Genomic DNA, 27,071 nt, shown 5'->3' on the forward strand with positions numbered 1-27,071 from the left:
TGTGATTATTTAAGGCCACGGTACACTAAAGGAAGGCACATACAAATAAGTTTTCTTGAGTTATTCCAGTGAAAGAAAAATGCATGTGTACAGAGAACTTCTTGGCAGTAAACCTTACTATTGGAAAATAAAAACACCTGAAATCAATCTAAATGTTTAATACTAGGTGATGAGCTAAGAGACTTTTAGTATATTATTTTGGCTATTATGTAGCTATTACAAATAATAAATGTTGGCATTATGGGACAAAATCCATTCTTTCAACCGATGTCTATTGAGCACCTAGTGTGTGCAGGGCACCATAATTAATGATTGGCATAAAAAGACAAATGGCACCAGTTTCCTTGTTCTTATGGTGCCCATAATTCCATGGAAGAGATGGCCTTATAAACATGAAACACTGTTTACAAATTACATAAGAAATTAGAATGGCAAATTTTTATGTATCCACATTTTCTATAATGAACATGTATTATATACATAAAATAAGTGGAGTAAATTCTTATACTACAGTTTTTTACAACTATTTAAAATATATTTGTATGTAATTACTGGCTGCTGCTGCTGCTAAGTCACTTCAGTCATATCCGACTCTGTGCGACCCCATAGACGGCAGCCCACCAGGCTCCCCTGTCCCTGGGATTCTCCAGGCAAGAACACTGGAGTGGGTTGCCATTTCCTTCTCCAATGCATGAAAGTGGAAAGTGAAAAGTGAAAATGAAGTCACTCAGTCGTGTCCGACTCTTAGCGACCCCGTGGACTGCAGCCCACCAGGCTCCTCCGCCCATGGGATTTTCCAGGCAAGAGGACTGGAGTGGGTAATTACTAGAAGGGAGCACAAAACAGTGAAAATAGTTAGATTAGGGTAATCCTACTGTGATGCTTAGTTTTTAACGCGTTAACTTGGTAAGTTCCCACATCCAGTGATTTCATCAAACACTAGGGGAGGGGTTGCGGTGGAGGTATTTCGCAATAGCTATGGTTAGCATCTCTAATCAGTTGACCTTCTGTAAAGCAGATGAGCCTTGATACTGTGGATGGGCCTTATCCAATCAGTCAAAGGCCTTAAGAGCAAAAACTGAGGCTTTCCAGAGAAGCTTTGCTTCAAGTCCTTTGAAGTTGGAGTTTAGCATTAAGTCCTGCCTGACTTTCCAGCCTGCGGGCTGGCCCTGTAGATTCCGGACTTGCCAGCCCCCGCAGTTGTATGAACCAATTTCTTAAAATATACCTCCTGAGTTCATATAGATTATTACCATTTGTATTATTTAATATATATTCATGGATGATATATTATTATATTTTAACTTATGCATGTGCTATTTAATATATATTCATATATTATATATATTATATTTTATATATTGTATATATTATTTCATATATACATCTGTGAGAAATGCACACACACACATAAATATCTCCCAAAGGAAAAAATGTTTCTTTGGAGAACCTGGACTGATCCTTTTTTCTTTTAAACAGTCCTTCATTTAATATTGGTTTTCTCATACATCATTTCTTTATAAACTCTTCTATCCTTACTGTAACTAGACTCCTCTGTGGTTATCTTTTTTCACTCCTCCCAGAACTGCTACCTACATTTGTTCCATAGATTGCCCCTGGTAGGGGCAGGCTGTAATGGAGACGAAGACTGGACTGTGTTAGTTTGCGTGCTGTCTTCTTTACTCTTTGAACTGGCTGCCAATCAAAGCCACTGGCTGCTCTCAGTCTCAAGGCCAGAGCAGCCCCGTGAACTGCTCTGTCAGCCCCTCGTTAGATCCCAGAGAGCTGTGCTCCCAGCAAGGAATGGTTGTCCACCAAGGATAGTCCTTTAGATCAGCGGTCCCCAACCTGTTTGCCACCAGGGACTGGTTTTGCGGAAGACAGTTTTTCCCTGAACCAGTGGTTGGGGTGGGATGGTTTTGGTTTCACCCACTGCTCACCTCCTGCTGTGCAGCCTGGCTCCTAATGGGCCGTGAAACACTCCTGGTCCCTAACCTGGGGGTTGGGAGCCCCTGCTGTCGATGACATGGGGCCGCCTGGCTGAGACCAGCACAGACGTCCTGGAGCACTGGTGAGTGTGCTACCCTTGCCAGTCTTTCGTCCCCATCCTGCCTAAATGGAGATGGAAGTGTAACCGCTTGGTGGTCTAGTGGGTAAGACTCTGTGCTCCCAATGCAGGGGGTCCAGGTTTGATTCCTGGTCAGGACACCAGATCTTGCATGCCTCAACTAAGAGCCCGCACGCTGTAACTAAAGACCGTGGATGCTACAAAAAGCCCTAAAACAGCCAAAAAGAAAAAAAAGTGGCCTCTAACTGGTCAGGACAAAGCATAGTCTGTATCTCTTGAGAGGTATGGGCACTGTCAAAAGGGGACAGGCGCTGGGGACAGAACACTGAATTTCAGTCCCAACTACCTCCTGGCCGTGTGACTTTCACCAGGTTACTTAACCTCTCCCCAGTAAAATGGAGATGCTTACTCAGCCCAACCTCCAGGGCTGTGGTGAAGGTGTTCAAATAGAATGTGAATTTTCTACCTCGTAGCAGGGGGTCCCATAACCGGTAATCACTATGACTATATCCCTGACGTGATGGCAGACTTGGAAAAGATTTGTGATGCATGTCAGCCACCTACGAAGTAGAGACTCTGGCCCATTCTCAGTTTCCAGATCTGTCTGAGGGTAAAGATCACTGGCAAAGCACACCAAACCCTCAAAGGAAACATGGATTTTTTTTTTTTTGGTCATTTAATGTCACTAACTTGTTAGTAGAGATAATAATCAACTCTACAAATAAGTAGAGATGATTTACCATCACCCAGAATTTTTGATTTTGCAAAATTTACTCTTTGGCCAGAAGGCATTCAAAAAGTAAATAGTTTCCCCCACCCCTCTCTGCTTGGCCTCTTATTTACAATTATCTTGAGCAGGTGCCTATTTGCACTCCACCATCCAGATTCTCCAAGGCTAAGGACTCAATTCTAGGCAGCTTTCACATACCTGCGTGTGGATTATCCACCTAGTGAAGCACGTGCCAGGGAAGTTTTAATCCCAACCCGGCTCTCTCCTAGCACCTTCTCTCCTTACCCTCCCTCCTTCAGCCCTCACCCAGCTGATGTGTGCTTAGGAAATGCAAACTAATTTTAAAATTCGCTGGAGCAAAACATGATTAGAATGGCTAAGTCTGCTGCCAAAAATAAAATCAGCTAATGCACTTCGTATATTTAGATTTCCAAAATTAAGTTGAAATGATGCTTAGTTCATCCAAAGTTTGGGTTTTTAACACATCGCCCCCCATCTCTGCTAAATGACCCGACTTTTTTCTGCCAGCGATAAATGAGGTTCTCCTGTAAATGGCATCACCTCTTCCATAACCCAGGATGATATTTTTACTCTCTTGTCCTGCTGAAGTGAGGTCACAAACCCTGATGAAGATGATGGGGAAGAAAATCCTCTGTGTTGGGGAGAGGAAAGCAACAGACATGGCTGCTCTGTCTCAACCAAGGCTCCCCCATTCTTCAGCCTTTCTACCAAGCCTGGCCAGACCGTGAGTGGTCCGGCTGGGGAGAGGGGCCCCAGTGAAGCCAGATGCTGTGTGCTAGGTTGCTTCAGGAGATTCTTTGCAACCCTGTGGACCATAGCCTGCCAGTCTCCTCTGTCCATGGGATTCTCCAGGGAAGAATATTGGAGTGGGTTGCCATTTCCTTCTCCGGGGGATCTTCCCAACCCAGGGACTGAACCCGCGTCTCTTATATCTCCTGCACCGATAGGTGGATTCTTTACCACTAGCACCACCTGGAAGCCCGATGGCAGCAAAAGAGATACAATCAAGGCCTCAAAGACATGCTGCTGCCTTCAAGGAGCTCAGAGTCTCTTTGGAAAGACCAGATTAGCCTTGGCAGCATGACACACATTTCAGAATAAAATTAATTGTGGAATGGGGTGCATAGACTCCAAGGAGCGACCATCAGTAAGGACTGAGTTCATTTTCATGAGGGAGGAGGCACCTGAGTTAGGAACAGGCTAGACCATGGGAAAAGAGGGGAGCATTTCCAGTGAAAGAATCAGCTGGAACACATGTATAGGAATGAGCAAGGCCTGGTGTGACCAACAAGAGAAGTCAACCAGTCCAGGTTCGATGCACCATACTGGATGCTTGGGGCTGGTGCACTGGGATGACCCAGAGGGATGGAATGGGGAGGGAGGAGAGAGGAGGGTTCAGGATGGGGAACACATGTATACCTGTGGCGGATTCATTTTGATATTTGGCAAAACTAATACAATTATGTAAAGTTTAAAAATAAAATAAAATTAAAAAAAAAAAAAAAAAGAGAAGTCAACCTGGCTGGAACAGCAGCATTGCAGAAGGGACTTGATGGAAATGCAGGTGTGCTGAGACTCTGGGTTGCAAGCAACAGAAAACAATCCGATCTGCTTTAAGAAAAAAAAGGGGAATTTATTTTAAGGCTGTGTGCGTGCATATGTGTGTGTGTGTGCGCTCTGAACTGGGTCCGACTCTGTGACCTCATGGACTGTATGTAGCCTGCCAGTCTCCTCTGTCCATGAGATTCTCCAGGCAAGAATAATGGAGTGGGTTGCCATTTCCTCCTTCAGGGGATCTGCCCAACCCAGGGATGGAATGAACCTGCGTCTCTTGCATCAGCAGGCAGATTCTTTACCATTGTGCCAGCTGCGAAGCCCCATTTTAAGGATACAAAGAAGTTTTATGGGATCTGAAACAAGAGGAGTCCAGTTCATCATATTTGAACTTGGACATATTAATATCATTTATGGTGAATTTTTATTCTTATAATTTTACTACTCCATCTTTCCTAACTTTTTTTTTTATTTCCTTACATTTTGTCCTCCTTAAAAAAGAGACTCATTTGGATAACACATTTTGTATGTTTATATTTTCTTTGTTTCTCTTTCTGTTGACTATCAGTGGGTATTTCTTACTCTTTTAACATATTAGGAAAGTACCCCAAGCATCTTCTTGTGTAATCAACACAAGACTTCCTTTCCATGGTGTTGAAATTCAGCCTTTGTGTGAATAAAGGAGAGTTCAATGCTTTGTAATGCCTCCCACTTCATTGTTAGCTAAGCATGTTAGCAAGTTGACTCTAAAATTATAATGATTTAATTGTAGGATCTCCACTTGTTTATACTTTTCATCAAAAGAGAGCTTTGAGTGTATCACTCTTCTACTCAAACTCCCCAGATGATGCCCAATCACCTTATAAATTTAGAGGAAAAAAAAAAAAGAAGAGGAATGAGGGGAATTTAAGTATTTGAAGGGGCCTCATGGGACTGACGGAGAAGGCAATGGCACCCCACTCCAATACTCTTGCCTGGGAAATCCCATGGGCGGAGGAGCCTGGCAGGCTGCAGTCCATGGGGTCGCTAAGAGTCAGACACTTACTGAGCGACTTCATTTTCACTTTTCACTTTCATGCATTGGAGGAAGAAATGGCAACCCACTCCAGTGTTCTTGCCTGGAGAATCCCAGGGACGGGGGAGCCTGGTGGGCTGCCCTCTATGGGGTCGCACAGAGTCAGACACGACTGAAGCGACTTAGCAGCAGCAGCAGCAGCAGCATGGGACTGAAGGATTCATGGAGTGCATGGAAAATCTTTCCAGGACCCCGGAGGCCCTTACTGTGCCTCTTGTCTCCACTTCTCTGAATCTGTTTTTCTTTTCTTGGGGCAGATTATAATCCTTGCCCTCAGCATCTCCTTTTGAAGGAGGAAAGGAACAGGCCGAGCTGACTCTATCTTGAAAAAGAAGGAAACCCCATCTTGCACTGTCAGTGAGCTTTGGACTATGTGCCTGTTAGCCATGGGGATAACATACCTACGGCCGAACTGGCCTCTTGGACTGATAAACACCAGATTCCATACAAGATTTCCCATCACCAAAAAGAATGCAATAACCCCCTATGTAGTCAATCACCTTTGGAATCTTTATGGCACCCACTGGTGTAGGCTACAGTGTATAACCAGCTGACCCTTCTAATTATGAATCATGGCTGTAACCTGAGTGCATCTCCCTTTAACACTTTCCAGGCTAGGTTTAAGGAATTTGGGGATGTGGGCTTGAGCAGTACGCTTAAGGTATATAAGTTTTTCACAAAAGTCAGTTGGGGTCCTTGGCTAAGAGGAGACTCTGCCTCGGGCCCGCCAGTGTAACAAACTGCACTCCACTGTCTGCGCCATCCTTCTGAGTGAGTTTGTTTCCCGGAATGCATGGCTACAACACTCTAATTCTCTTCCAGCCTCCTGGCTGTTGTGTATGCATGTTGTGTGCAGTCAGTCGTGTCCGACTCTGCGACCCCAAGGACTGTAGCCCACCAAGTGCCTCTATCCACAGGATGTTCTAGGCTAGAATAGTGGAGTGGGTTGCCATTTCCTTCTCCAAGGGATATTCTTGATCCAGGGATCAAACCTGCGTCTCTGGTGTCTCCTTCGTTGGCAGGTGGGTTCTTTACCTGCTGAGCCAGCAGGGAAGCCCACCTGGCTGTTATTCTGCCTCAGTTCCAAATTCCTGGGAGAGATGGAGAATCCAAGCGGTTTAGATATAGTCCAATCAGTTATGATGGGGTTGAGGGGTTACCTCGTGCAAGAGAAACCAGGGCTGCTGGTGCTTCTCCCTAGGGCTGGGGAGTAGGGCAGCCCTAGAAAAGAAAAGATTTGGCAAATGAATAACATGTCCCAAGACAGGCCTCCTGCCACTGAGTGCTTCCCGTCTTGGAGGAAAACCATGTTGAATTATTTCAGTTGGCCGGGGTTCTAGAGGGTTACCTCACTTTCTGTGAATAGTGAACAGTGTAGATTTTTGCTTATTTTTTTTAAAGTTATTTACTTGGCTGCAGTGGTCTTAGGTGTGGCACGTGGGGTCATTTATCTGGTTGCCGCATGGGAGCTCCAGTTCCCTGACCAGGGATTGAACCTGGGCCCTCTGCTTTGGGAGCACAAAGTCTTAGCCGCTGGACCACCAGGGAAGTTCCCCAAAATGCAGAGTTTTAAAGCAGAGGAAATGATCACTCATTTATGCAAAGGATTATTCACTTTGGGGGAGATATACCAGGATTCCTTTCCACTTCGAGTGACATTTTTTTCCATTATGCTTCTCATTATGCCCATCTTCTCTGTAATGGATCTGGTTCCCTTGATGTAGGGACCGTCCTTCAGTGGGATCCAGGAGCCCTCCCCTGGCATTCTCAGTGCTGGCAGGACCTGGGAGGGAGGGATGCTCACAGCATTTGGCCAACAGCTGCCTGACTGGAGAGATCGTGAGCTTCCTAAGGGCAGGGCCAGGCCCTCGGCTCCTTTGTCCCCATCCAGTGTCTGACTCAGTGCTGGTCACCCGGCCAGGCTGACACATGCTCGTGGAGCCGAAAGAATAAAGCCAGTTTCCAGATATAATCAATTCCTAGCCAAGGAGTAGCTGAAGGAAAATACAGCTTTATTGTAAGTAAGGGACATAAGAAGAAGTCCTTTCCTGCAAAAACATTGTATGTGGCACTGCTTCTTCTGGTCTTGCCAGCAGTATCTCTCAGAGGCTGGATAACCCCAACTCCTGTTCAGTGTCAGGCAACACTTGGACTTGCTCCACCTCAAACAGGGCCTTGAGACCTTCTTTACATTCCCTTCCCAAAAGGGAGGCTTGTATCAAGCAGACCCAGGTGCCAACGCCTCCCTTTGGGAAAGGCAGGAAGCCGGCTCCCATCCCTGGAGAGAAAAGCCTCATCCCCTTCCTGGAGGCTTTGAGGATGCCGGAGGAGCCAGGAGGAGGGATCAGCCACCCTCCACCTGCCAGCCCTCCGGGGTTCAGCCCTCCAAACAGAGCCCGGGGTGAAAGTCTGTCCCGAGGACGGCCCACCCCGGCGAACTCCGGGCCTTGGATGCAGAGAAGGCGACAAATGAGACAAAATGAAAAATATAATGATGCATATTATATTAATCATCCTCCCGTTTTCTGACACCATAAATCTTCTCCTTAAACTCCTTGGTGGTGATTGCATCATCTCCCTCTCTGCCCGAAACAGCACAGATTAAGATAAAGTGATGGTGCTGTGTCAAAGAGAGCTTTACTGCCACACTTGGGATACAAAGAGAGAGGTTAATTTATCATCACTGGGGAAAACTGACAGAAGAGAGATATACTACCGAAAGGGGATTTAGCACAGGGCCAAGAAACTTCACACTATTTTTACCATCTGTCACATGCTCTAATAAAGCAGGGCAAAATATGAAGAAAGGAAAAATGAACTATCAAACACTGATGTAATGCAGCCCATAAATCTAATTTAATTACTTTGCATGGAGACAGGTCCTCGACTCTGTGTGAATATACTGGATTTTCTTGGCAACTTAACAACTAAGTGTTTTAATAACATCACACTATAATTTATTCTGCTTGAAACACAAAACCCCTTTTGTGAGAGTTTCATTTTTGAGAACTGTTAATTTTTTCGGCTAATGTCAAAACTGGCATAAATTCACATGTGAACTTGAAGCCTGACTGTGAAAAAGGCTTAGGTTACTGCCTGCCTTTTTATTGTTGGCACTTTTCCCCCCCTTCTGCATGCATTAGAAATAATTGGGCTTTGTTGATGACTTAGGTGAGGAGAGTTGTCTTGCAATTAGATTTTAATATAATGACAAAGGGTGTGTGAGAGGGAAGTCTTTGTAACATATAAAGAGGTAAGAAAATGCAATGGGAAAAAAGAAATTCCTCATTTTCCAGCAGAACAGCCAAACCCCAAATGCAGTATTCCTGGAACCAGGCAGTTCCCGGGACCCTGAGAATTTTACTCTGGAGGATGTTAAGATCTCAGGGCTAAAGGGACGCTGGGAACGCAGGTCTGCCCTAGAGGGAGCCACCAGGAGCGGAAAATAAATCAAAAATAAAATTAATATTCATCGGGTGTCTTCCCGAATTTGGATGCAGTTACAGAAATTATTGTTAATAATGAAAGCCATATATCAAAGGTTATAAAATTCATCTGTGCTAGGACACTATTTTTTTAGGCTTTGTTCTGAACCATTAAAGATGACATATTGCATTTGTATGCCTCTGTGTATAATAAGATACATTTAAGTGTGATTCTAACCTAAACTGGCAATTTTGGCATTGAACCTGAGTTCTTAAGTCGGGGCTGTGACGCTGCTGTCCAGAGGAGGTTGACTGAACTCATCCATTCTCTCATGACCTCACTGGTAGGGCAGGATGGATGGGTAATTAATTTGTTAGATCATAAGTGATTCATGTTAGGAAAATAAAACTCTCAGTCTCTTGACAAATTCAATTGAAATATAATGGGGGGAAAAGGGTAAGAAAAAACCCTCTGCCCCCGCCCCCAACCAAGCTCTCACACGGAAAGAAAACCAAAATATCGAGATATATAATCTGCTGAAACTCATTTCTTTATGCCTTCAGCAACACTTAATAAATCCTTACTATATGGAAGTCTCTCTAGGACATACTTTGGGGACATTCGTAGTCTGGCAACAGAGATACAGTTGACAGAAAAAAAAATCTACATTTAGTACATTCTGAGAAGGTTTAGCCTGTTGGGCGATATTGGTAAGGTCCATGGCAAGGGCAGATACAGAGCTGGTTGTGGTGTGGACCTTGGATAAAACAGAGGTGATTCATCTGGAAAATTCTAACAAGTATTAAATCCATCAGGAAATGGGCCACATACGCATATTGTTGAATATTTATTGACTGTCACTGGAGTTTTGCTATATGTTAAATATCTAGATGGATTCAAGGACCTTGAAGCCAGGAAACTGAGGTGCAAAGTTTTTCAGAGAAGTACTTTCAAATAAATTTCCCCTCATGCTTTTTTTTTTCTTTTCTGAAGTTCTTCCATTCCCCTGTTCAAACTTGGAAAACGCTCAATTCTTGTGGTTTCTTGTTCTGTTGAATTTGTGTGGGAGAAAAATGCCCAACCTTGAACTCTGAATGAAGCTCAGTGTGCAGAGTGGTGGTTTTCAGCTGTGCTATTTCAAATGCTCTCATTGGTATTTTTAAAGACTTCCCACATATTCAGTTACTGACCTGGGGCCTAGAAGAGTGAACATTAAAAAAAAAAAAAAAAATCAAACCACCAGTATTTACTTATGAAATGACTTGGTTATAGCCCAACAATCCAACAGCCTTAAAATTAGTGCACAAATTGAGAGTTTGAAGAGTTTCTCTTTTGGCATTTTGATTTCCTCATCTGAAAAATGGGGCTATTAATACCTACCTCCTGGGGTGATTGTGAGGATTAAACACGCCTACGGAGGTGAAGCACCCAGGGAGCTAAAATGATGGTCGCAATTATTATTTTATTATTATCATTTTGATTTTCCTCCCCTTTCCTTCTCTTCCTCTTGGCATTTCTAACCACCCCCCTCTCCCATCTCCCCCTCCCCCCCACCCCTATAAAGTACATTTTTTTACAGACCTGCTAGAATCCATTTCATTCAGCCTCCCCCTTCTGGCCCAGCTGTAGACTGCAGCTATGTCACTTTAAAAAAAAAACAACTTTAAAATAGGAAATGTTAAAAAAAAAAAAGTCAGGTGGACCCAGGCTGTTTTCTGGAAATGAACCTTACGAAGGACCCACTGGGCAGAAATAAAAAGAGTCCAAGCCCTGTGCCTGCTCGGTGGCAAAAAAAGAAATTGCAAAGGAGCCCAGGTTCTCAGAAACCCAGGAAAGCCTTTCTGATGAAGGTGGGTGGGGAGAGAGGAACATCCCAGGAAGTAAAAAGCCAGTAAAATTGATGGCGCTGCCTCCTTTTATCGGTAACTGTTTAACTGTTAGCCCGAGTGCCCGACACAAGGTGAACTTGACCTTTCCGATAAAACAGTTGTGCTTGAACTCCCTGTGCTGCTCCGAGGCTCTTCATATTCTTCTTTTAACAGGTACCTTGCTTTAACCTTGCTGGTCAAGATGACAGATCATTTACATTAACAGATTCTGCGGGAATGCTGTGGGTCGAAGCTGGCAGTGCATTAGCCCCAGGTGACCGGGGGCAGCCGAGAGTGAGGACTTAAGAAGCCCAAACAGCCAGCACCCACGAGGAAGGAGGGAAGTTTTCAGCAAACACCTTCAGACCTCACTGGTCCCTGGTGTGGCACCGAGAGAAACTGAGCCACATGAAGTCTTAAAAAACTGACTCCGCATCTTCCTGGTTCCTTGTTAGTGTATAAGTTTTGTTCATTCATTTATTCATTTAGGCATCCAACATTCAGTGCATCCTTATTGTGTGCCAGGCATTATGGTGGGTGGTGAGGATGCTAGGAAAGGACAGGTTGGCTCTGCCCTCAAGATGCATTGAGTGGAGGAAAGGACACTGACCCAGACTCCCTTAACTACAACATGATGGAAAAAACATGATACGACTAGAATCTGAGCAAAGTTCTACAGGAGTGGAGGAGACCCTCCACCCACCAGAGAAGGTTTCTTTCTTTCTTCTTCTTTTTAAATGTTTGTTTATCTGGATGCACCGTGTCTTGGTTGCAGCCTGTGGGATCTTCAGTTGTGGCATCTAGTTCCCTGACCAGGGATCAAACCTGGGCCCCCTGCACTGGGAGAGAGGAGTCTTAGCCACTGGACCACCAGGGAAGTCCCCCAGGGAAGGTTTCTGAGGGTATCTTTGGAGCTGGAGGTAGAAGCATGAGCCATGTTTGGCCCAGGGGTAGCAGGAGGAGGAGCAGCATTTCTGGTGGAGAGCAAAGTGTAAGCGTAGGTTAAGACACTGATTAGTCAACAGGGGACCAAACTGGTCATGATGGCTTAGGGGCCACTGTAGTCTGTGATGTGCTGTTACGCAAGCTCACAGGCAGGGAGGAGTTGAGTAAAAGAGCCAGTAAGTTTCTAGCTGTCCAGCTGCCTGGATCTTGTTCTTCAAGCCCAAGGGTCCAAGGAGCAGAGAATGAGAAGCTCCGCTGGGTTCTGCCCATCTGCACAAGCACTGCTTTTAGAAATTCTTGTGACTGTCACCTGACCTCCAGAAGGAGACCCTAAGGGTTAGTGGCTAAGCTTGGCAAGTGTCTCTTTGGACAAGGAGGCATTGGTTTGGATGTGCCCAGAGAAACTGTAAGTCCCTACTCTTGGCCAGTGTATTCTTGCCAATAAGATCAAAGCACTTTGTTGAAGCCTCACCTAGATGTCCTCGAGGACACATCATGATCACAATGGACATTTATTGAACACTCACGCTGGGCCACCATTGTTCTAAGTGTCCGCTGAGTCCTCACGGCATACCCAAAGAGCATGTCTCCTGTCACTTAACCATTTTACCAAGGAAGAAACTGGCACTGACGGGTGGGGTGCCTTGCCCAAACACACACAACTCATGAGCAGCAGATCACCACTTTGACCAGCCCAGAGCCTGTACTCTTAACCAACTTCCCACATCCACCTGAGAGAGTGAAACCACCAGGACATACTTAATAGCCAGATGCTTCCTTTATGTCCATCATCTCATGGTGTCATCAGCATGATGAGAACAGGCATCATTTTACCAATGAAGGAAACAGGCTCAGGAATATAAGTAACTGATTGTCAAATGGTCAGTAAGTGACGGAGGTGGCGTTTCAGCTCAGATGTGCTGGAACCACAAAGCTGATGTCCTTTTTCCACTCTTGTGTGCTTCATTTCTCAGAAAGAGTCTCAGTACATGCTGCATCTTTTCCTGCCATTCAGGGAGTCAGGCATATCACTGAGCAACTGCTTCCCCTGGGAATGACCATCCAGGGAACCCCTCTCTACTCCCTACATGGACTGCAGTTACTGTAAGTGGGAAGTGAGTCATAGATACGGGGAACCTTATTTTAATAAGACTCAAGAGCCAAAATAGAGTTTTTCACCTGTGGAGAAGGAATATTCTTAAGCTACTGTTAGGTATAAAAAACAGAGACATTACTTTGCCAACAAAGGTCCATCTAGTCAAGGCTTTGGTTTTTCCAGTAGTCATGTCTGGATGTCAGAGTTGGACTATAAAGAAAGTTGAGCACCAAAGAATTGACACTTTTGAACTGTGGTATTGGAGAAGACTCCAACCATTCCATACTAAAGGAAATCAGTCCTGAATATTCATTGGAAGAACTGATGTTGAAGCTGGAACTCCAATACTTTGGTCACCTGATGTGAAGAACTGACTCATTGGAAAAGACCCTAATGTTGGGAAAGATTGAAGGCGGGAGGAGATAGGGATGACAGAGGATGACATGGCTGGATGGTATCACCAACTAAATGGACGTGAGTTTGAATAAACTCTGGGAGTTGGTGATGGACATGGAAGCCTGGTGTGCTGCAGTCCATGGAGTCTCAAAGAGTCGGACACAACTGAGTGACTGAACCGAACTGAACTGTTAGGTAGGCAACTCCCATAGTAAGTTTAGAGAAAGGATCAGCAAACATTTTCTGCAAATGGCCAGATAGCAAATATTTTTGCAGGACATATACGTATCTTACACATAATGTCATGTGTCTCTGCCACAGCTATTCCATTCTGCATGGTGGTGCAAAAGCAGCCATGGATGATACGTAAATGAATTAGCATGGCAATGATCCAATAAACCCTTATTTATGGATGCTGGTGTGTGAATTTCATGTAATTTTCATGTGTCACAAAATATTCTTCTTCTTTTGATACTTTCCAACTGCTAAAAAAATGTGAAAACTATTTTTTGCTCACAGGCCAGTATGGAAACTCACTGTGGACTAGATTTGACCCATCGGTTGTAGTTTGACTGGTTTGGTTTACAAAATTTATTCTGTACTTTTTATAAAATCTAGTGTGTAAATCAAAATGCAAGAGACATCTCTTATAAATCCTTTAAATACTCATTTATGTTTTTGGAAAATCAGTGCTTCATTCATTGAGTCCTTTGGGGACTTCCCTGGTGGCCCAGTGGTTAAGAATCAACCTTCCAATGCAGGATATGCATGTTCGATCCCTGGTCAGGGAACTAAGATCCCGCATGTCAAGGGGCAACTAAAAACACACCACAAATACCAAGCCTGCATGCTCTGAAGCCTGCACACCACAACAAAAGATCTCAAGTGCTGCAACTGAGACCCAATGCAGCCAAATAAATAAGTTAAATTCAGTTCAGCTCAGTCAGTCATGTCTGACTCTTTGCGACCCCATGAACCGCAGCACGCCAGGCCTCCCTGTCCATCACCAACTCCCGGAGTCCGCCCAAATCCATGTCCATCGAGTCGGTGATGCCATCCACCATCTCATTCTCTGTTGTCCCCTTCTCCTGCCCTCAATCTTTCCCAGCATCAGGGTCTTTTCAAATGAGTCAGCTCTCCACATCAGGTGGCCAAAGTATTGGTGTTTCAGCTTCAACATCAGTCCTTCCAATGAACACCCAGGACTAATCTCCTTTAGGATGGACTGGTTGGATCTCCTTGCAGTCCAAGGGACTCTCAAGAGTCTTCTCCAGCACCACAGTTCAAAAGCATCAATTCTTCGGTGCTCAGCTTTCTTCATAGTCCAGCTCTGACATCCAGACATGACTACTGGAAAAACCATAACCTTGACTAGACGGACCTTTGTTGGCAAAGTAATGTCTCTGCTTTTGAATATGCTGTCTAGGTTGGTCATAACTTTCCTTCCAAGGAGCAAGCATCTTTTAATTTCATGGCTGCAATCGCCATCTGCAGTGATTTTGGAGTCCAGAAAAATAAAGTCAGCCACTGTTTTCATTGTTTCCCCATCTATTTGCCATGAAGTGATGGGACCGGATGCCATGATCTTAGTTTTCTGAATGTTGAGCTTTAAGCCAACTTTTTCACTCTCCTCTCTCATTTTCATCAAGAGGCTCTTTAGTTCTTCTTCACTTTCTGCCATAAGGGTGGTGTCGTCTGCATATCTGAGGTTATTGATATTTCTCCTGGAAATCAAAACCTTTGAGTTCCTTGACTACATTTGCACCCTGGAGCACACAGAAAGACAAAATCATACCCTGTTGAGGATTAGTTGACACTTTCTACATAAGACAGACTGAAGTTTTATAGTGATGTCTGGGATGATGTTGACCACTTGCCTCCAGATCTTTGTTCTAGGGGAACATTCCGTCTGGAGGGTTCATGACTCCAGATAAAGTGTTGTCTGGTCAATCTTTAGATTGATTCACAATATCCCCCTTGGTATCAAAGGCCCTGTCTTCTCGTTAAGGACCTCACACTCATTTGCAAGGTTTTCCTCCATCTTTTTCAATCAAGATTGGAAAGATGCCATTTGTGAAAGTCGTTCAGTAGCTCCCAGGGGAGCTGCAGCAGCTCTTGGGGTCCTGTCAAAGAAGAAATGCCGACAGCTGAAGGACCCCAGTCTTGAGATAGGTGAAAGAAAGAGCAAAAGCCGGAATTGGGGGTGTATGTCAGACAGCAGCCCCTCCAACTATGGCTTCTTCCCCCCGTTCTTCAACATGCCCCAATGGTGGGCATCTTCTCTAGAATTCAGTGAACTGAAGGCTACATTCCATAGCAACGGTTTTATTATCTCAGCATCGACAACCCACCGCAACCCCTCTCACACCTCTTTTGCCACTGTCTTCTTGTTAACGTAAAAGAAGGGAGAGGACGAGCCTTCTTGGTCCCTGGTGTCCCTGGTAAAGACTTGCCCTAGTCCCTTCTGCAAACGCCTCTCCTCTTCCCACTAATGGAGACATGGTCAGGGGATTGATCTCAGGTCAGAATCTGATTCTGTAACTGGAGGCTCTCTTTCTTCTGGACCCCACTCTTGTCTCTGCCCCAAGGTGGGCAGTGTTGAGGGACAGGCAGGTGGGGTCTGAGGCACCAGGAGTGAGTGATGAAAGATTTGAGCCTCCAGGACAGACTCAGGGCTGTGGCTAACTCCCCCTGGCTTCAAGAGCCAGGCACATTGATGGGGGTGAGGTGGGGATATAGGTCCTGATCACATGTGGGTCATGGGTAAGATGGTTGTAGCAGAAAACGAGGGAGAGAAGGTCACCTTGGGTCACATCCCCCGCCCCAGTTGTCCCTGCCTCTGGCTGCCAAGTCTCTCTATCTTCCTGCTGCTAGACTCCACCCAGGAGGGGGCTCTTTCAGGCTGATCCCATTTGTAGGAAAGTGAATTGCACCTTTGGGGTATGTTTTGAGAGGGGCCAGAATACTTCTGTATCAGTCAGTCAACCCAAAACACTGTGTAACAACTATGCAAAACTCAGTGACATAGAGTAACACTCACGGGTTCTCCTGATTCTGCAGGTTGACTGGAGTTGACTGGGCCTGGGTGTATCTAAGCTGGGCTTTGGTGGGCCTGCTTGGTTCCAATCCGTGTGTCTCTCATCTTCCTCATGAGGCCAGTGCAGTAGGCTGGATTTCCTCGCGTGCCAAAGCCTAGCGGGCAAGGGCACAGGTGGAAATACTCAAGGTTTATTGGCCAAAGCAAATCACATGGGCAAACCCAAAGTCAAGCATCTGGGAAAACAGGACCTGCCCCCAATGTGGGAGGGCACACTGCAAAGACCACCCACAGAGTGGTGGATGCAGAATCAGGGACCCACATAGAACTGATCACGGTCCCCCTGTCAAAATATCTTGGGACTTCCCTGGTGGCCCAGTGGTTAAGAATCCTCCTGCCAATGCAGGGGACATGGGTTCGATCCCTGGTCCGGGAACTAAGGTCCCACACGTCACAGGGCAACTGAACCCATGTGCTACAACTATCGAGCCTGGGCTCGAGAGCCCACACACCTAAACTACTGAGTCTATATACCGCAACCACTGAGCCTGTGTGCCCTAGAGCCCACACTCCTCAAGAGAAGCCACGGCAACGAGAAGCCTGTGCACCACTAGAGATGACCCATGCTCACTGCAGCCAGAGAAAGTCTGTGTGCAGCAACAAAGGCCCAGCAGAGCTATAAACAAATAAATTAAATTAAAAATATCTCTGGTGAGGCTTAAATCCTTGCTCTTCCAATTACTCCCTGGCATTAAAATATTGTCCCTATAAGGCCCTAGTGAGAGATAGAACATTTGTGCCCAATACCTTAACTTTTCAGCAGCCTTATGCAATTAGCAGACACAGGGGTTCTGAAGGAGTGGGGGTCAGGGCAGAGACATTCTGAAGGGAAGTTGGACCGCACGAGGTGGGGTGGCCAGAGTCACCCTCTCCTGAACATTTCAGCCCTTTGCACCTGCCCACTCTTACTGTCATCCCCATGTTAGGAGAGAGCTATGGAAATTCTTCATCTGCTCAAAGAAACATACATCATTGCAGGTGACTAGAAAATTCCTGAGTTGGAAAGATTAGGAAAACAGCACTTAAGTCTGTAGGAAACACATCCTCGGCTTCACTGTGATGTCAGAATGTTTGTCTCATTTTGTTTTCTGTTGGGGCCCTGGAACACGTGAGGATGGGTGGGCGGCCGCGTGGGAGCGTGGAGGTCTGTGTTTGTATGCGTGCGTTTGTGTTCATGTTTTTGCCAATATGCCTGTCTCAGTCATGCTCAAAAATCTGTCTTCTTAGGCTGGGAACAGAAAGAGGTTTTCATTATTAGACAATATTATCACCAAATAGTGTTTTTCTTTTTTTTTTTAATGTGGGTTAAGAGGATTGGACTTCTTCTGAATACAGTTAAAAAGAGGAGTGTGTGTGTGTGTGTGTGTGTGTGTATCGTGTGCCGTGTGCCCTGTATCAGCAGTAGGGTGTACACAGAGAGATGTCTTCACCCTACAAGCTCTTCGGTTCTATTTCGGCTACTACCAAAATGGATTTGATACATTAACTTAGCAATTACAGTTATAGAAAAACTGTGTCTTAGTTAATTACATATGACTTCTGATAGTAGGCTCTCTTATCTACATATCTATCCATATGTAATTTTTAGTCTATTTAGTGACTTCTACCGCAATCTTTTTTTTTTTTTTAACACACGGGGGTGGGGGAGGTAGGAGGAGCTGATTTTTTTTTTTTTGCTGGCTCTCAGGCAATGATTCCTCCTGGATTTAAATTCAGTTGTAGTTCATAGCTGGGTAGATTAGTTCCTTGTGAATACACCTCTCTCAGTCCTATCCCCTAAAAAAACCTCCGAGCATGTATGCATAGAGGAGATGGTAGATTAGGTTACCGGGAAAGGAAATGTACAAATGTACTTTTGCAAGAAGATGAACTGATGGTAACAGCAAGTTGCTGAGGAAGGCAGTTTGTAAGAGCAGGGCCCTGGCTGCCGGGGCCCATCTGTCTCTGCTGTCACTCTCTCTCCGGCTGCCTGTGTGGCTCTCAAGCGGGCCTGGACTTCCCTGTTGCCTCCCTCCTTTTTCCTCCTCCCTCCACAGGAATCTTGTCTCAGTGGGCCCCAGACGCATGAGCTCCAGTGGAGGGAAATTAGGAAAGAACTGATAAGGTTGATAAGCATTACTTTTCCAGAGTCCTGTGTCTGTAGCCTGTCTTGGTCGCTGCTTGGCCAAACTTCATGCCCTAAAGCCCCTCCCAGGAAATCATGGTCTTCCCCATGCCTCCAGGAGCTGGTGAACACAGGAGGCAGGTGGGGTTAAGAGCCACTCATAATCTAGCCCTTTGTAGATTCCAGTTCCCTGATCTCGACATAGTGTTAATGATGTACTAGTAAATATACAGCCACAGGCCTGGCAACTAAGAAGCAATTCTTTGCTCCTCGTGAATCCTCCCCTTGGGGTGCTACTCAGTTCTTTGGTTTTACTGCTTCTTAAATCTCTCTCTCTCTCTACACACACCCACACATACACACACCCACACACATCCCCACCTCCAAATTCTCATTCTGCGTTCCCCATCTTGTCGGCCTCCCATTGAAAACAACAACCAACCACTCCAAACCCTCTCCGAGGTAAACTACACAAGTCCACCACCCATGGCATATTCAGTTCAGTTTAGTTCAGTTCAGTCGCTCAGTCGTGTCCAACTCTTTGCAACCCCATGAATCGCAGCACGCCAGGCCTCCCTGTCCATCACCAACTCCCAGAGTTCACTCAAACTCATGTCCATCGAGTCCGTGATGCCATCCAGCCATCTCATCCTCTGTCGTCCCCTTCTCCTCAGGCCTTCAATCCCTCCCAGCATTAGGGTCTTTTCCAATGAGTCAACTCTTCGCATGAGGTGGCCAAAGTATTGGGGTTTCAGCTTCAGCATCAGTCCCTCCAATGAATACCCAGGACTTATCTCCTTTAGGATGGACTGGTTGGATCTCCTTGCAGTCCAAGGGACTCTCAAGTCTTCTCCAACACCACAGTTCAAAAGCATCAATTCTTCGGCACTCAGCTTTTTTTATAGTCCAACTCTTACATCCATACATGACCACTGGAAAAACCATAGCCTTGACTAGATGGACCTTTGTTGGCAAAGTAATATCTCTGCTTTTCAATATGCTATCTAGGTTGGTCATAACTTTCCTTCCAAGGAGTAAGCATCTTTTAATTTCATGGCTGCAATCACCATCTGCAGTGATTTTGGAGCCCCCCAAAATAAAGTCTGACACTGTTTCCACTGTTTCCCCATCTATCTGCCATGAAGAGATGGGACCAGATGCCATGGTCTTAGTTTTCTGAATGTTGAGCTTTAAGCGAACTTTTCCACTCTCCTCTTTCACTTTCATCAAGAGGCTTTTTAGTTCCTTTTCACTTTCTGCCATAAGGGTGGTGTCATCTGCATATCTGAGGTTATTGATATTTCTCCTGGCAATCTTGATTCCAGCTTGTGCTTCTTCCAGCCCAGTGTTTCTCATGATGTACTCTGCCTATAAGTTAAATAAGCAGGGTGACAATATACAGCCTTGATGTACTCCTTTTCCTATTTGGAACCAGTCTGTTGTTCCATGTCCAGTTCTAACTGTTGCTTCCTGACCTGCATATAGGTTTCTCAAGAGGCAGGTCAGGTGGTCTGGTATTCCCATCTCTTTCAGAATTTTCCAGAGTTTATTGTGGTCCACAAGTCAAAGGCTTTGGCACAGTCAATAAAGCAGAAGTAGATGTTTTTCTGGAACTCTCTTGCTTTTTTGATGATCCAGCAGATGTTGGCAATTTGATCTCTGGTTCCTCTGCCTTTTCTGAAACCAGCTTGAACATCTGGAAGTTCATGGTTCACGTACTGCTGAAGCCTGGCTTGCAGAATTTTGAGCATTACTTTCCTAGCGTGTGAGATGAGTGCAATTGTGTGGTAGTTTGAGCATTCTTTGGCATTGCCTTTCTTTGGGATTGGAATGAAAACTGACCTTTTCCAGTCCTGTGGCCACTGCTGAGTTTTCCAAATTTGCTGGCATATTGAGTGCAGCACTTTCACAGTATCATCTTTCAGGATTTGGAATAGCTCAACTGGAATTCCATCACCTCCACTAGCTTTGTTCATAGTGATGCTTCCTAAGGCCCACTTGACTTCACATTCCAGGATGTCTGGCTCTAGGTGAGTGATCACACCATCGTGATTATCTGGGTCGTGAAGCTCTTTTTTGTATAGTTCTTCTGTGTATTCTTGCCATCTCTTCTTCATATCTTCTGCTTCTGTTAGGTCCATACCATTTCTGTCCTTTATCGAGCCCATCTTTGCATGAAATGTTCCCTTGGTATCTCTAATTTTCATGAAGAGATCTCTAGGCTTTCCCATTCTGTTGTTTTCCTCTATTTCTTTGCATTGATCCCTGAGGAAGGCTTTCTTATCTCTTCTTGCTATTCTTTGGAACTCTGCATTCAGATGCTTATATCTTTCCTTTTCTCCTTTGCTTTTCACTTCTCTTCTTTTCACAGATATTTGTAGCTGTGAAAATGGCTAGACAGCCATTTTGCTTTTTTGCATTTCTTTTCCATGGGGATGGTCTTGCTCCGGGTCTCCTGTACAATGTCATGAACCTCTGTCCATAGTTCATCAGGCACTCTGTCTATCAGATCTAGTCCCTTAAATCTATTTCTCACTTCCACTGTATAATCATAAGGGATTTGATTTATGCCATACCTGAATGGTCTAGTGGTTTTCCCTACTTTCTTCAATTTCAGTCTGAATTTGGCAATAAGGAGTTCATGGTCTGAGCCACAGTCAGCTCCCGGTCTTGTTTTTGAAGACTGTATAGAGCTTCTCCGTCTTTGGCTGCAAAGAATACAATCAATCTGATTTTGGTGTTGACCATCTGGTGATGTCCATGTGTAGAGTCTTCTCTTGTGTTGTTGGAAGAGGGTGTTTGCTATGACCAGTGCGTTCTCTTGGCAAAACTCTATTAGCCTTTGCCCTGCTTCACTCCATACTCCAAGGCCAAATTTGCCTGTTACTCCAGGTGGTTCTTGACTTCCTACTTTTGCACTCCAGTCCCCTATAATGAAAAGGACATCTGTTTTGGGTGTTAGTTCTAAAAGTTCTTGGAGGTCTTCATAGAACCGTTCAACTTCAGCCTCTTCAGCATTACTGGTTGGGGCATAGGCTTGGATTACTGTGATATTGAATGGTTTGCTTTGGAAACGAACAGAGATCATTCTGTCATTTTTGAGATTGCATCCAAGTACTGCATTTCGGACTCTTTTGTTGACCATGATGGCCACTCCATTTCTTCTGAGGGATTCCTGCCCGCAGTAGTAGATATAATGGTCATCTGAGTTAAATTCACCCATTCCAGTCCATTTTAGTTCGCTGATTCCTAGAATGTTGACGTTCACTCTTGCCATCTCTTGTTTGACCACTTCCGATTTGCCTTGATTCATGGACCTGACATTCCAGGTTCCTATATAATATTGCTCTTTACAGCATCGGACCTTGCTTCTATCACCAGTCACTTCCACAGCTGGGTATTGTTTTTGCTTTGGCTCCATCCCTTCATTCTTTCTTGAATTATTTCTCAACTGATCTCCAGTAGCATATTGGGCACCTAGCGACCTGGGGAGTTCCCCTTTCAGTATCCTATCATTTTGCCTTTTCATATTGTTCACGGGGTTCTCAAGGCAAGAAAACTGAAGTGGTTTGCCATTCCCTTCTCCAGTGGACCACATTCTGTCAGAAGTATATAAATTCTAATGGTAAGATGGACAAATTATGATGAAGTTGCAGCAGTGCTGAGTAGAGTGTGGAATTTGCGTCTTGTCTTCTCAGCCGCTGCTAAGTCACTTCAGTCGTGTTTGACTCTGTGTGACCCCATAGACGGCAGCCCACCAGGCTCCCCTGTCCCTGGGATTCTCCAGGCAAGAACACTGGAGTGGGTTGCCATTTCCTTCTCCAATGCATGAAAGTGAAGTTGCTCAGTTGTGTCCGACTCTTAGCCACCCCATGGACTACAGCCTACCAGGCTCCTCCGTCCATGGGGTTTTCCAGGCAAGAGTACTGGAGTGGGGTGCCACTGCCTTCCCTGGTCTTCTCAGGAAGTGGAAACACTGGAAAGTACATGGGTACTTTGCAAATGTGAGGTCAAGTCCTATGGTTAGGGTTAGGTTTTCACAGTTCACGCTAAGTTGCATGTAACCTTTCTGATGATCAGGGATACTGGCTAAAAAGTGAATTTACTTTTACAGGAGAATCACTGTCCTTATTCACTCCTCTAAGTTCAGTCTCTTATTAAGAGGCTCCCCGATGTTATGCTGGTGTGCTTTCTGGGAAGGATCTGCTCAAGGCTGATCTTTGCTGTTTCTAGTTTTACTGGGTCCCCATCTCTGTAGCAAGACATCATGGCATGAAGGGCCTCCAGAGCTGTTTGGAAAATTGTGTTGCTGAGTGAACCCTTCAGTTAGCTCAATGGCCAAGAAGTCTGGGGCAGGACCAAGGTGTCAGGAGTGGTGTGTGAATGGGTCCATGTTGGTTATACTTCAGAAAGTCCATGCCTCCTCAGAACATTGCGTTCACTCAACAGCTCTATACTAGACACAATGGCCTTTCTCTCTTTCTTTTTTTCAAAAAATTACTTTATATGGAGGATAGTCAATTTACAATGTTGTGTTAGTTTCAGGTGTACAGCAAAGTGATTTGGTTATACATGTACAAATAGTGATTCTTTTTCAGATTCTCTACCCATATAGGTTATTACGAATCTTGAGTAGAGTTTCCTATGCTATACAGTAGGTCCTTGTTGATTATCAGTTTTATATGTAGTAGTGTATATATGTTAATCCCAACCTCCTAGTTTGCCCCTCCCCCACATGTCCCCTTGGGTAACCCCAAGATTGTTTTCTAAGTCTGTGAGTCCATGTCTGTTTTGTAAATAATTGGTATCATCCTTTTAGATTCCACATATAAGTGATATCATATGGCATTTGTCTTTTTGTTTGATTTATATTTCACTTAGTATGATCATTTCTAGACCCATCCCTGTTGTTGCAAATGGCATTATTTCATTCTTTTTCATGGCTGAGTAATATTCCTTTGTAGGTATGTAGCACATCTTCATTCATCCGTTGATGCACACTTAGGGTGCTTCCATGTCTTGGCTATTGTGCCGCAGTGAGCACTGGAGTGTACAGTTACCTTCCTCAGCTTTTCAGGTGCACAGACTGAGGCCTGGTTCTTGGGGTCCCAGGGGGACAGAAAGCCTTGTGACCAGATTGGCAGAGGATGGAACCAGGAGTTCTGTTTCCAGTCTGTGCACTGACCCCTGGACTCAGCAGCCTGGGATCTACCCCTGCAGGCGGAAGTATCACGAAGGCCGTGTTTGCTGTCGTCTTAGTCTGCTTATATATACATTTCTTCTATTTTAACGGGGTGCGGGGGTGGGGGCGGGAGGCTTCACATAAACAATGGTTGCTCTTCCACATCCTGGGGTGCAGGGGGGGCGGGAGGCTGCAAATAAACAATGGTTGCTCTTCCACATCCTGCAGGACTTCTTCCTTGTTGAGTATACGCCATGAGGCGCATGCGCGCATTGCAACTCACGCGCATGCGCACCACACACACACACACACACACACACACACACACACACACACACACGCAAGTTTTCATATTAGTTTCCTGAGTTCATGGATAAAGTCCAGAGCTGCCAAAGCTCCCACTACTTTGCCATGTCACACTAATAGCTTCCAGATCCCATCACATATTAAATTCATGCGGCTTCAGCGAAGCCATCTATTTAATGCAATTCGCTAAATGCCTGCGCAGCCCCGCTGACAGTGACATATTAGTTTTGCTGCCTTTTGCAATCTGATATCTCTGAATTTGCCACCGTACTAAAGATTTGATTAATGTGGTTCCATTTGGATGCAGTAATTGGCTGCGACTGTTGTAGAAAATAATCAGGCTTTCATTCCTTACAAGTGCACGGACATGCTAATGAGAGAGTGGGTTAATTAAGCCCGCGGCAGAAAGCGACAGTTACTGATGAGTGTTATGACAAACCACCGACTCGGCATTTGGGAGCAGGACAGCAAATTTGCACTTTATGAAATTACAGGAAAACTAGGACATAAGGAATAAATAGTTACATCTGTTTGGTGAAAGGGTGGGGAGAAGAAAGTGGGGCTCAAGGGGGAACAGAAAAGAATCCGCGAAGGATGCTCTCCGGAGAACAGGGCCGGGGTGCTGGACTCGGAAGCCAGGGACACAGACCTCCTGGGCTTCTGTGGGTGCTGTGGACTGTCCTTGAGTGACAAGGGGCTGGCAGTATGTGACACACCCAGTCTAGCCCTTGTGTTACGGACTTTCTGCAAGAGGACCAGCCGTAGCTCAGTTGCCTAGAAACAGGGATTCGGGGAAGGAGAGGGAGACGTGAAGGGAGAGAGCAGGGCACACCTGCGCTGAACCCTCTCACCTGTGACAGCACCTGGGGAGGGGGGTGGTCCCGGGAGGGTTGTGTGGCTCTTCCCTCTTTCCCGAGAAGCTGGTCTACATGGAGGCCTAGGGTGACTCAAATGCCCAAGGCTATTTTGTTAGCTTTTCAACTCACTTTCTCTCTCCAAATGGATTTCTGCTTCTGGGTTTGCCTCTCAGAGCCAAACCCAGGCTCCCTTCTCTGCACTGGGCAGGGCGTCCTCAGCTCAGCTGCCCGAGCCTCTCCACCATCCTTTTGTCTCTCTAAGCCATTTAGGTCTCAAGGGACTGAGATTCCTGGTTACCCTGTGGGGTTCTGCATGGTATGTGGACTTACAAATACTTCATCTCTTCCTAACCAGTTTGGAAGGGGCCCCTGGAATTTCTCTGCTCAAAAGTACCATTGGCTTCTTTATTTCAGTCATCATTTATCTTTTTTTTTTCTCCCAACCAATAATATTTATGGAACACCTAATAGATATGAAGCACTGTGCTGGATATGAGGACGAAGCAAAAATGAATCTTGCGTGGGCTGGGGCCTGCCTTTTGGGAGCTTCTTGACGAGTAGAGGAGAAAAGCCACCTTTCTAGATCGCAAAGAGTGATGAGTGTGATGAGAGCAGAACAGATGACGAACCTGTGGGGATTCAGAAGGAACAAGACGACTTCTCTCCAGGCACAGGGGACGCTTGATAGAAAAGGAGGCTGTGAACCTAGCAGTGTTGGAAAGGGCGTGGCAGGCAGGGAAACAGCAGGAGCAAACCAATGTGACTGGGTGGGTGATGGGGTGTGTTTGGGGAGAAACGGGAGACGGAGCTGGACAGTCATCTGGGGACAAGTGGCAAAGCGTCTTCAATGTCCCTGAGGAGTTCAGGTTTATTCTGCAAGTGATGGGGCATTATTGGATACTTTTGGAGTCCAGAATGTCAGAATCAGAGCTGCACTTAAGAGAGATGCTTTGGGGAGCAGGAGTGTGGTGCAGGACAGCAGTTGGGTAGAGAGGTGTGGGGAGAAACTAGAGGTCAGGGAAGAAGCCATCCTGGTGTCCAGAGAGCCTGGGCTGGACCTGGAAACAAGGGCTGTGATCGTGAACCTGGGTGGACCTTCTCAGGGTGGTAGGGCTACCCTCTTAGAGCAGCCGCCCTTCTAGGCTTGCTCTGAGCTCAGAGCTGGGGTAAGAATATTCCTGGGGGCCATTTCTGAGCAGAGTCAGCTAACTCTCACAGCTGAACTTGCCTCGGATGACGAGTCTCTTCTGATACATGAAAAGGAGGGTTTACGCTGTAGACACAGGAGCTTGTATCTGCTTCTGTGTTTAAGAAATGGGGCGGCAGAAAGCTTGCTAAGTTGTTGAACCCCATTCTGTCCACAGAAACCCAGTTTGTGGATGACAGTCCAGGAACTCCACTGGGGCACCCTGGGAGGGCATCTGTCCAGTAGTCTACTATTCTTTATGTCCTTAGGTCATCCATTCTCCCCACCTGCCCATCACCACTTTCCCCCCAATCCCACTAAAAAAGATACCAGTTTGGGGGTTGGCCAAAAAGTTCATTTGGGTTTTTACATGAGATCTTCAGAAAAATCTAAACAGTAGATCTCTGGCCAACCCAATTTATATATGAATTCCCTAACTCCAGTATTCTTGCCTGGAGAATCCCATGGACAGGGAAGCCTGGTGGGCTACAGTCCATGAGATCGCAAAGAGTCAGACATGATTGAGTGACTAACATTTCATTTTTTTCATTTACATCATCCAACACAGGTAGCAGCAGGGTAAGAAGGACATTCTGTTTACTGAAGGCCTACTATGGCCAGGACCTTACTTTATTGGTTATAATTCTTACCTTATGGATGATGACACTGGAACTCAGAGACGTAAAATAGAAGCCTAAGTTTGCATCACTAGAAAGGGGCAGGCAGGGCCAGGTGTAAAAACTGGATTTGTCTGATGCAAAAACTGGGCTTTCTCTTGACTCTTGAGAATTCTTTTTTATTTATTGGCTGTGCTAGGTCTTTGTTGCTGCACATGGGCTTTCTCTCGTTGCTAAGAGTGGGGACTACTTTCTAGCTGCGAAGCACGGGCTCTAGAGCACAGGCTCAATTTGTGGCACGTGGGCTTTGGTTGCCCTGTGGCATCTTCCTGGAGCAGGAAATGAAGCCGTGTCTCCTGCATTGGCAGGTGGATTCTTAACCACTGGACCACCAGGAAAGTCCCAGGAATTCTTTCTGTTACATGGGATCTTAGTAAATTTCTTAAGTAGGACCAGCCTAGACTCAGGCGGAGCTTATGTTTATGCTCTGGCTCTGGCATGAGCCTGTCCTTCCTCTTATCCCATCTTGTATCCTGCATCACA

At 45.5% G+C, this 27,071-nt stretch overlaps 1 non-coding gene across 1 annotated transcript; it reads right to left on the reverse strand.

Moving 5' to 3' along the window:
• Nucleotides 1-6,923: 6,923 nt before the first annotated feature.
• TRNAG-CCC lies at nucleotides 6,924-6,996 on the reverse strand. The gene has a single exon. It is a non-coding gene; the product is annotated as a tRNA-Gly (tRNA).
• Nucleotides 6,997-27,071: the final 20,075 nt, after the last annotated feature.

This window comes from Bubalus bubalis, chromosome 1 (genome assembly GCF_019923935.1).
Source record: "Bubalus bubalis isolate 160015118507 breed Murrah chromosome 1, NDDB_SH_1, whole genome shotgun sequence".
Classification (NCBI taxonomy): Eukaryota; Metazoa; Chordata; class Mammalia; order Artiodactyla; family Bovidae; genus Bubalus; species Bubalus bubalis.